Source organism: Lupinus angustifolius, chromosome LG18, assembly GCF_001865875.1.
Source record: "Lupinus angustifolius cultivar Tanjil chromosome LG18, LupAngTanjil_v1.0, whole genome shotgun sequence".
In the NCBI taxonomy this organism is placed as follows: domain Eukaryota; kingdom Viridiplantae; phylum Streptophyta; class Magnoliopsida; order Fabales; family Fabaceae; genus Lupinus; species Lupinus angustifolius.
Genome location: NC_032026.1, coordinates 6,991,142 through 7,000,208, shown reverse-complemented (window position 1 = coordinate 7,000,208; position 9,067 = coordinate 6,991,142).

Sequence of the window (9,067 nt, the reverse complement as noted above, 5' to 3'; positions counted from 1 at the left end):
TTTCAATTTTGTTTTATGTACATCATCCAAATGTTCAGAATTTTATTCCTTTGATGTTAAGTTGATAGTTTTTTGGTTGAGATCATGCGAATGGGGATCACCTGTCCCAAAATCAATGTGTCTCCATGTCCCAAGCTAATACTATACTAACAATTGAACGAGTTGTATGAAGCTTAGTTGGTAAAACTTTATGTTTATATGTGTACATAAATTTCAAAAGTGGGATCCACTTAAACTTACACCTCATTCTAGTTATCAATTATATTGATATTTAATGATTTAGATATACTAACTATTTTAAACCATTATATTTTGATAGAATTAATAGTTATGATGGAGAATAAGTTTAAAAAACTTACTTTTGGAGTAAATGAATCTCTCCTCAAATTTGAATATGATAAGTATTTTTTTGTTTGACCTGGCACCCACTGTTCAATATGGTTGCATACATTACATTCAAAAATGTTTTGTTTTACATTTCCATTATGTCCTAAAGTTCAAAGTTTATTTTATTTATTATTTATTTCTAAGGCTTATACACAGAATGGAATATGGGATTTCAACATTGTTATAGTGAAGTTTTATAAAGTTATCTTTTGGATCTCGATTGCTAACTTAATAGAGTTTTAATGTTGATAAACAACCTCAATTGTTGTTTGAAATTAACTTAGTTTCTTTTTACTTTAGAAATTGAGTATAAGGAATAGCTGATATCTCTTGTCCATCTTAGACCTTAGTGGTGTAACTAACGTTGAATCATGAAATTTATAATGTGGCTAACATAAATATGAATCCAATAGTTGAGATTGATAGCCAGATTTTTCCCCTTTTGCGCCAATGACACCCTCAATAGAAAAGATATGTTTAAAAAAAGATTTTGCTACATTTGTTTAGAATGGGTTATCATATTTACTCATTCTTACCTATTAACTAGGGATGTTTGTGGTCCATTTGAATCGGTTTTTAGGCAAAAAATGATCTAATTCAAATACATAATTAGCATGCAGTCTGGTCCGGTCTGATTTATTTATATTAAGATGTAAAGCGATTTGTAAGCTGAATATACTTCATGTTTATTGACTATAAGAAGTTAAGTAAGTTTTACAATGATGCAAGAGTCACTTATATAATTAATGACCTTGCTTGAGAAACAAGCTACCTACCCATCTTAACTAAACACTGCCTTGATCCACTTGTACATAGATTTATCCGCATAGCGACTTATTAATGAACAAGAAATTGGATTTACCGTGTAAATAGAGTGAAATAACCAACTTTGACTAAGTAAACAACATGTGCTTAATAAGAATGCACATGTGCTAGTAAGTATCCAATAGAGCTTGGGTTTGGTTTGTTGAAAACACTTCTAGTGTCCCATGGGGTCTGTGATGACCAAGCAGGAAAAGCTAGTTGGTGCACCATTTGATGCGCCATCATGTGCGCCAATATATGTGTCTGACCTTGTCTCTGTGTATGTGCCTGATGCACCAATTTGCCTGTCTGACCGTGCATGTGCCTGGTGCTGATGCATCCTGCTCGTGTCTCTGATGATGATGCATCCTGAACGAGTTCTTGTCTTGGTGTGCATGTGCCTGTGTTTGATGCTGATGCACCTGATGTGTGTGGTGCGTTTGCTGATGCACCTGGTGCGTCTGCTGATGCGCCTGGTGCGTCTATGTCATGTGCTGATGCACCCTGGCCATGTATTCCTGGTGCATCCTGACCGTGTCTCTGATGAGTCAAGGTGATCAGACCTGACCGTGTATCCTTTTCATGAACATAATGACCTGACTTTAATACCCCCTCGTAAACTGGAGAGTATATGTTAATTACTCCCAGATTGGACAAGAGAAAAGAGAAGGGTCTAAAGCTTTGGTTAATATGTTTGCACATTATTGTGTTGTTTTGATTGGTAGGAGATGAAAAAGGTTGGATTGAAGACGTTCCCTAACAACATGACAATCAATGTCAATGTGTTTGGTACGCTCATGGAAAACAGAGTTGGCTGCTATGTGCCTTGCTGAGTCATTGTCACAATACAACAATGCTGGTTTTTTGAATGGAATTCTGAAGTTGTTAAGTAAGAAGGTTAACCACTGAATTTCACAAGATGTTGCTGCTAATGCCCTATACTCTACTTCAGAGGAGGGACGGGCCACAGTGTTTTGCTTCTTGGATTTCCAAGAAATTAAAGAATTGCCAAGAAAAACACACACACCAGTTATGGATTTTCTGGAATCAATGCATGATGCCCAATCAGAATCACTGAAAGCCTTGAGTTGGAGATGAGATGAGGTGCTATAGAACAATCCTTGCCCTGGACTACCCTTGATATACCTGAGCACTTTGGTCATGGTCTTGTAGTGAGTAGTTGTTGGATTAGCCATGAATTGGCTCAATTGTTGGAAAACATAGTTAATGTTTGGCCTCGTATTTGTTAGATATAGTAGTCTCCCTACTAATCTTCTGTATGCAGGTGGATCCTTGTATGCATCTGAGTCACCCTGGTGAATTTTTGTGGTTTTGATAATAGGTGTTGGAACAGACCTTGAGTCAATGAACCCTGTGTCTAAGAGAGTATCAAGAGCATACTTTCTTTGGTGTAGAACGATGCCATTGTTAGATCTAGCTACCTCTAATCCAAGAAAATATTTAATAGCACCAAGGTCTTTGATCTTAAATTGCTTATCCAAACAGTTCTTAACAAAATCAATTTCAGTTTGATTGTTGCCACTTAGTACTAAATCATCAACATATATAAGTAAAGCAGTAAAATGAGGCCCAATATTTTAAGTGAATAAAGAGTGATCATTGTGTGATTGAACATATCCTAAAGAGAGAAGAGTTTGAGTTAACATGTTGAACCATTGTCTACCTGCCTGTTTAAGTCCATAGAGGGACTTATGTAACTTGCATACCTTGTTAGGTTCCTTGCACACAACTCCCTGTGGTATATTCATATAAACATCCTCACTTAACTCACCATGAAGAAATACATTGTTGACATCAAGCTGATGCACAATCCAATTCTGTGAAGCAACAATGGATAATAATAACCTGACAGTGGTGAGTTTAATAACAGGCGCAAAAGTCTCAAGGAAATCTATGCCTTCTGTTTGACTAAAACCCTTAGCCACAAGCCTAGCTTTATATCTCTCAATTGTCTCATCTAACTTATATTTGATTTTATAGACCCATTTAGAGCCAATAGGTCTCTTATTGGGAGGTAGATCAACCAATGACCAAGTCTTATTAAGCTCAAGGGCATTGAGCTCATGTTGCATTGCCTCTATCTAGTGTTTGCACTGAATGACCTGTTTGTATGTTTTAGGTTCAACATTGGTGCTAGTGGAGATGATGTGATTGAGATGATGGGGGGATATATGTTCATAGGACAAGATGGAGGAGAGTGTGTGCTTGATGGTTCTGCAAGAGGTAGATTCATAGGAATCATAGGCAGTTAGGAAGCACTGAAAAATCTTGTAAGTAAGTGGGGGGATTTTTAGACCGAGATGAGCGTCTAAGGGCTTGAGTATCAATAATTTCACGGGTTTGGTTAGCTATCTCTTCCCTGGGATCCTGACCACTATTTTCATATGGCAAGTCACGGGGACTTTCTATGCCAGTGTCTTTTGTAATAGTGGGTGGCTCTGCTTGTATGTCAGGGAATGCCAGGTCATCCTCGAGGCTATTCCTATTGTTTTCCTCAGAAGTGTGGTTGGGTTGGTAAGGGAATATGTGCTCATGAAACACAACATGCCTAGAGATGAAAATCTCTTTGTTCCTTAAATCAAAGAGGATATAGCCCTTGCTAGTTGGCTTGTAACCCAAGAAAACACACTTTCTTGCTCTAGGGTCAAGCTTGGATATGTTTTGGGTTAAAGTGGATGCAAATCATAAGCACCCAAAGACTTTGAGTTCGAACAGATTGGGCTTCTTATTGTGAATTAGTTCATAAGGTGTCTTAAACTTAAGGACAGGGCTAGGGAGTCTATTTATGAGGTAAGTGGCATGTTGTGCTGCGAAGGACCAAAAATTCCTAGGTCATTTAGACTAAAGGAGAAGGGTACGAGTCACATTCAAGATGTGTCTATGTTTTCTCTCAACCACTGAGTTCTGTTGGGGAGTTTCCACACAAGAAGTTTGGTGGATTATGCCTCTTTCTTGATAGAAGTTAGGTATATGGAACTCATGACCATTATTACTTCTTATAATTTTGACAGCTTTGTCATATTGAGTGTGAACTAGTTTGACAAAATCTTGCACAAGGGTTCTGGCTTCTGATTTGGACTTCATAAGGAAAATCCATGTATGCCTGCTATGGTCATCAACTATAGTGAGGAAATATTTGTGACCATTAATAGAGCTATTTGCTAGAGGCCCCCATATATTTATATGTATCATATCAAAAGGGACAAGGAGTTCTATTCATTTGGTTAGGAAAAGGCAGTTTAGCATGCTTACCTAAATAACAATAATCACAAACATTTGTAGAATCAAATTTAACATAATCAAACTCTTTGCATAGCGAATTGAATACAGTATTTGATGGATGCCCAAGTCGAAAATGACATAAGTCAAAGAAATCAACAGTATATAGAGCATTTACGTTGTGGTGTAGTTCACATTTATTCCTAAAATAATTACTTAAGATGTACAATCCATTTTTAACATCAGCATGTCCAATCATCCTTAAGGTAATCATATCCTGAATAGAGCAATTGGCATTGTAAAAGGTTAGCTTGCAATGTAAAGAGTTGGTGAGTTTGTGTACTGAGAGAACAAGTTAAATTTAAAGTTAGGTATATATAAAACATCATGCAAGATTAACTCTCCTGACATCATTATGGTTCCTGAGTGTTTAGCAAATATCTTGGTGCCGTTAGGTAGACCAATGGCAATAGGCCTTATGCTATGGAAGGCAGTGAAGCTTGACAAATCAGGGCACACATGATCTGTGGCCTTTGTGTCTAGAATCCAGTATAAAATGTTACTTGTTATTTGATTACCTTCTTGGTTCTGATTGCCTTGTGAAGTGTTTCTTGGTTCTATGCTTAACTGATTTATTTTGTGACCTGATGGTCCAGTTCCCATGCTTTTGATCAGGGATGCTATTTGTTCATATTGTTCAGGACTGAAGTTGAAAGCCATATCCCTTGAGTTGGTCGTTATTGGTTGTTTGTTTGACTCATGTTGTGTGTCTTGATGTTCTGTTGTTGCAACATTGATCATTCCAGAATCCTGCCTTGATCTTGATTGTTGGAAGTTTGGTGAAAACCCATGCTTGAAGTAGCATGTGTCCATGATGTGCTTCTCTTTGCCACAGTAGGTACATACATTTATGCTATTTCTTTTCTGATTCCAAGAACCTTTCCTTGTTCCTCTGCCTCTTGCCTGCATGAAGTTTCCCTTTGGCTGATTGCTCTTAGCTCTCTAAGGCTCAGCTGATTCTCTTGGCCATGGTTGTGTGGCATCTTTCTTGTTAATCTGTTGATTGAACAACACCCTTGAGGTGTCTAGTTCATCCATCTTGTTTTCTTGTTGAAGAAGTAATGAGAAGGCTTTGTTGATTGTTGGTAGAGGTTCCATAAAAAGGATTTGAGCTTTGGATGTGTTGAACTGGTCATTTAGCCCCTTTAGGAAACATATGACATACTTTATGTCTCTGTGACTCCTCACGCTTTTAGCCAAGTTACACATACACTTTACCTCACATGTGCAATAGGGATTGGTCTTAATGATTCCAGCTCATCCCATAGTATTTTCAGGTTAGTGAAGTAACTCGAGATGTTCCTGTCTTCTTGCTTGATTGAGTGTAACTCCTGTAGAACATCTGAGAATCTGAAATAATTCCCTTTTGAGTAACTCTCCTTGAGGTCAAGCCAAAGGTCTTGTGCATTATCGATACAGATGGTGCTTTGTGCTATTTGTTGGGACAAACACCTTATAATCCAGGAGAACACCATTGTGTTGCATCTCTCCCATGTGTCATAGTCAATGTTTTTTGGGTTAGGTGGTGTGATTGTACCATCTACGAACTTGAATTTATTCTTGGACAACAAGGCTCTCTTCATGGCCCTGCTCCAAGAGTGGTAGTTGCCACCATCCAGAGATGGTGTGACAAGAACTGCTCCAGGATTCTCTCCTGGATGTAGATAGAACGGATTCTTCAGATCATTGATGTTTATGTCAAACTGCAATTCTTGTTCTTGATGAATGGAAGAGTCTTCTGCCATTTTCTTTTATTGATTTGAAGGGATTCCCGCCTTTGTAGGTTTGTTGATGTTGTACAGATTCCTTCAATCCTTCCTCTTGCCAGAAAGCTTGGCTGAGTGTATGGTGCTTTACTTCACTTTTGGTGGCAATCAGAACCTTCAAGAAGAAGAATCTGATACCATAAAGCAATTTGTAAGCTGAATATACCTCATGTTTATTGATTAGAAGAAGTTAAGTAAGTTTTACAATGATGCAAGAGTCACTTATATAATTGATGACCTTGCTTGAGAAACAAGCTACCTACCCATCTTAACTAACTAAACCGAAATAACCAACTTTGACTAAGTAAACAACATGTGCTTAATAAGAATGCACATGTGCTAGTAAGTATTCAATAGAGCTTGGGTTTGGTTTGTTAAAAACACTTCTAGTGTCCCATGGGGTCTGTGATGACCGAGCAGGAAAAGCTAGTTGGTGCACCATTTGGTGCGCCATCATGTTCACCAATATATGCGCCTGACCTTGTCTCTGTGTATGTGCCTGATGCACCAATCTGCCAGTCTGACCGTGCCTGTGCCTGGTGCTGATGCTGATGCATCCTGACCGTGTCTCTGATGCTGATGTATCCTGACCGAGTCCATGACTTGGTGCGCTTGTGCCTGTGTTTGATATTGATGCACCTGATGCACTTGGTGCACTTGCTAATGCGCCTGGTGCATTTGCTGATGCGCCTGGTGCGCTTGCTGATGCGCCTGGTGCGTCTGTGCATGTGCTGATGCACCCTGACCGTGTATTCCTGGTGCATCCTGACCTTGTCTTTGATGAGTCAATGTTATCAAGCCTGGCCGTGTATCCTTGTCATGAACATAATGACCCGACTTCAAATACATAATTAGCATGCGGTCTGGTCCGGTCTGATTTATTTATATTAAGATGTTTGATCCAATCTGATCCAAATATTATATGTGGTTTCAGTTCGGTTTGGGCCGGTCTTTTTTTATAAAATATTGAAATTGTACTTATATTCAAAACTCATAAAAATGATTAAATATTAAGCATAAATCAACAATAAAAATATTGTTCAACAACATTAAAATGTGTGCATAAGTAAACAACATCATAAAATAGTAATAAACACTAAGACAATAATAATAAAAGTAAAAAATGACAACATCATCAACAACAACACATTAATAATAACAAGACAATAAAACAAAAATATATCAATAACAACAATATGAGCATTTGCAACGTAATTTTAACACTTAGAGTGTTTTACTGATGATTAATAACAATAATATTTTCACAAAACAAAATTGATAATAAAATACCTAATCAAAATCAACATTCGAATCATCTTCATTTGGTTGTGGGATTGATTTAAGTTCTAAAAAAGTATATCAAATATAATCAATATGATTTAGAACATAGCAACATATATATGTATTTGTTACATAACACAACAAATAAATAAAGGTGCACTTTTGGAGTTGAGACTTAAGATTAAGTTTGGAAGACACTTAAAAATATTACACACTTAAATTTTACATACTAATTCGGCTCGGTGTGGATCAGTCTGGATCCAAGAGGTGAAACCAAAATCCGGACTGGACCAATTGGTCTTTAAAAAATAAGTTCAACACGATCCAAACACATCCGGTTTTTGCAGTTTCGGTCTATTTTGGATCAATTTTTTATTTTGTTTTTGGGCCGATCTAGATTTGAACACCCCTACTATTAACTCATTCCTTAATGACAAGTATGATATTACTACATTCTTTAGTATCATTCTTATTTTTAATACATTTTTTAATTTATTATATTTTTTAAACTTGATTGTTTATTTACTAACAATATAAGAATTTTTTATATTATTAATATATGATTTATGTGTTAGTTATTATTAGCCCTTAATTAAATAGTAATACATACAAATGATATTTACTTTGTTAGTGGGTAATATCAATCTTATTTTTATAAATTAAGAATATCTATTACTTTTATATTTATCTCATAATTTTACATTTTACAATAAATATAAGATACTTACCATCCCTTCTACATTTTACAATAAATATAACATTCTCGCTCTCCCTTTCAACTCATATATCCTCCTTTCTTAGTTGCCGCACAAGAAAGGTGTCAAACAAAGGGGGAAAATATTGTAAGGATAGCCGCAATACTCGCTAACACAAAAATGTTCTTAAAATGCTAACAACAATTGCCATCGATGATTTAGTAAAAAAATAAATCATATAACCAAAAAAACCAATCATTCTATGCGCACCAAAGCTACACACGACCATGGTAAAAGGTGATTGGGGACGAATCATTGCTTCCCTTGGATTTTTAATTATAAAAAATTATATTTGTATTAAATATGAGGGATTCTATACCATATCAGAGCATAAAGATTTCAACATTTAAGTTTGGATTGCTAGTTAACAATAATGTATTTTGAGAACTGAGGTACATTTTAATTGTTCTTTAGTTTTTTATTTTTATTGAGTTTTATGACATGTATAGTAATGAAAGAAGAAAAAGTAAGTGATGTTAAATGTATTTTAGTTATTAGTAAAAGGTAGTCTTGTCTTTTTGTATTTACTTAACTTCCTATATGTATTGGCCCTTTGGCCTTATCTCCATTATTAATTCCATATTGCATTTCTCCTCTCCCTTCTCTCTTCTTCTTCTCCTCTCCATTCTCTCTTCCTTCCTATACAGCTGATCTAACAAGTGAGACAATTAGATATACAAATAAATTAATTTGTCGTAGATAAATTATACTTATATATGATTCACTCACATATCCATAAAGGTATCTCCTATTATACAAATTTTGGGTCTCTTT